Source organism: Nicotiana attenuata, unplaced genomic scaffold (assembly GCF_001879085.1).
Source record: "Nicotiana attenuata strain UT unplaced genomic scaffold, NIATTr2, whole genome shotgun sequence".
NCBI classification, from domain to species: Eukaryota; Viridiplantae; Streptophyta; class Magnoliopsida; order Solanales; family Solanaceae; genus Nicotiana; species Nicotiana attenuata.
This window is the reverse complement of record NW_017671676.1, coordinates 228,075-231,172: the sequence shown is the minus strand read 5'-3', so window position 1 is coordinate 231,172 and position 3,098 is coordinate 228,075.

Here is a 3,098-nt window from a genome sequence, read left to right as displayed (position 1 = left end):
ATTTTTCCAGTGGGTTTTATATAGTCCTAAACCCCTCTTGCTCTTTGGATTGGTGACTTTATTCCAATTTAGGAGATGGCACTTCCTTTTCTCCTCCGTACTCCCCATAAAGAAGTTCCGTTGTATGGAATCGATATTATTTAGGGAGGCTTTAGGAAGGTGAAGATTTGCATAGTGTGATTGGGGATGACTGCAAGGAAGCTTTAATGAGAGTGGTTCTTCCTGCTAGATTTAGGAAATGAGTTTTCCAACCTTAAGCTTGCTATTAAGCCTGTTTATAATATATTAGAAGTCTTTTTTGTAAAGTCTTGAGTTTGTTATAGGGAACCCCATGTATTTTTCTACTGTAATTGAGATTTTAATGTCAAGACAATTGCTAAATAGGGATTGTTTGTCAGGCGGTGTATTTTTGAGAAAATTATCCTGGATTTGTTAAAATTAATGGATTGGCCAGAGAAGGTGCAAAATTTGTTGAGGGTATCTATGAGGGAGTCACAACTTTTCTGATTGGCCTCCATCATAAGGATGAGGTCATCAGCCAAGAATAAATGAGACATTTGGGACCAGTTTTTTGAAAGGACTACTGGGTCCCATCTACGGAAGTCTACCTCGTGGTTAATAAGTCTAGATAGCATTTCCATGCATATTATATAAATATATAGGGAGACAAGGGGTCCCCTAGCCTAATGCCCCTAGTTGGGTTAAAGAAGTCAGTTTTTGTTCCGTTAATAAGAATGGAGGTAGAGGTGGAGGAATATACAAGACATTATTTAGATCAATTAAGTCTTTAGGGAAGTTTATAGATTTTAGGGAGAATCTAATAAAGGAGCATTCCAGCTTATCAAAAGTCTTTTCTAAATCAACTTTTACCATGATTTTCCCTTTTTTTCCTTGGTATTGTTAAAATAATTCAGTACTTCATGAACTATTGTGGCATTGTCTGAAGCCCTTCTTCCTTTTATGAAGCTGGTTTGGGTCGGATGGATGATTTTATTGAGAAGGGGTTTGATTCTATTCACAATACTTTTAGTAACAACTTTATAGGCAGTGTTACAGAGGACTAATAAGCTAAATTGCTTCAAGGATTCAACATTTTGATTTTTTGGGATTAGGCATATGAAGGTGCTATTCATATTTTTCGATCATTTTTTTGTTCTTAAAAGAATCTTTGCAAAAGCTAATCAGGAGGTTATTTGTTTCTCCCCAGAATTTTTGGTAAAAGAAAGGTGGATCCCATCCGGGGCCAGGTGCTTTTAGAGGCTTAAAGGAGAATAGAGCTTCCTTAATTTCTCCCTCTAAGGGCTCTCTGATGAAGGATCATGTTCATGAGAGCTAATGGTAGCATGCGCGGGCATATAAAGATTGTTTTTATAGGAGATAGTATGCTCCGTGGTGTATAGGTTTTTTGTAAAAGTCCGTGATGATGGAGTTTAATTCTTTGGGATTGTTGAACCATTCCTACCTCATCTCTGAGACTAAAGATCCTATTCTTCCTTCTTCTTTGCATGGTTGTGAGATGAAATGTTTTTGTGTTTGCATCCCTTCTGTAACTAGTGAATTCTTGATTTTAATTTCCAAAATTCTTCCTCAAGTTTGAGGATTTTTTGGTATTCATCAATGAGCTAACATTCTAGGTTAGAGAGAAAGGCACTTGTAGTGTAGTTAGGAGATTTTTAAATTCCGTCTAACCTAGCAAGGATTTTATTCTTTTTTTTAAGGATATTTCCAAAGTATTCTTTATTCCAGGAGATGGCCTTGTTAGTGAAATTGTCGATAGTAGCTGATAATATTTAGCTGGTTGACAAGATTCCTGCACTGGCCCCTTAAAGGTTCGGTGTGATATCCACATAGTTTCTAATCTAAAAAATATTATTGTTCGACAAGGTCTTTTTATGAATTCTAGTTGGATGGGGCAATGATCAGAGTGGATTCTTGTTAGGTGTTTTACACACGGTTCTTGAAAGATATTGATCCAATCTCCGTTGGCTACGAATCTATCAATCTTTCCATTATGAAGGTGTTGCTTTTTTTCCTTTTATTTGTCCAGGTATAACTGGGAACTTTAAATCCTAAATCTAGTAGTTTGCAACTGTCGAGGTAATCAATAAACCTAGATATTCTTGTATTGTTAACGGGTAAGCCTCCGAACTTCTCACTAGCCCTAGTAACTTCATTGAAATCTCCTAGTACTAGCCAAGGCCCTCTAAAGTTGTTAGCAACATTTTAGGTTATTCCAAAGGATTAGTCTTCTTCTAGTAAACTGCTAGCATATATAACCGAGCAAAGCCAAACTTTTGGAAGAATTTTTACCTTAACCACTGTGGATTTCCTGATCTGTCCCTCCTATTTGATCCACATTTACCTCATCGTTTGTTCCACATGAGTGCCATTCCTCCCGAGTTGCCCTGTGCCGGCACTTGAGCTTGTCCTAAAAACCCAAAATATTCCATTATGTTGTGATGATCTGCTAGCCTTGTCTCCAATAGTGCGACCACGTTGGGTTTGTGGTAATCAAGCATTGATCTAAAAGCTCTCTTAAAGCCAGCATTTCCCGCCCCACAGCAGTTCCAAGATATGAAACTCAATACTAATGTTTCTGTTGTTTGAACTCCTCCTCTGATTGAGAGGAGAGTTCTTGCTACTCGATGTTCCTTCCTGGTTCATCCAAAAATTAACAAACATTGTCAAAACCATCACTATTGTGTATTGGTATATCCCCGGTGACCTCAGCTTCTTTATAGTTATTGAATATTTCCTCAAATCCAGCGGGCAACTTAGGTTTGTACCTTTTTTCTTTTCTTGCTTTGAACACTAGGGTCCTTGGTGATCTTAGCACTCCATGTTCCACCACCCTTTCGATGGGAGGTCTTCCTCCTCTTCCATCTGCGCTTAGACTGGGTTGTTTGTTGTATTTGAGGAGGAGATAATGTTGGTGTGTTGGTTTGGTGGTTCTGGAGGCCCGGTGTAGGTATCATCATTGGTGCTTGATTCATCTGAAGGTTTTGCATATTCTGAAAAATAGGAGCGGGGTTTGGGGGTGGCTGGACGTTTGGGAATAGGGGTGAGTTCGAGTTGAGAAGATTGTAGGGGTGAGGAGG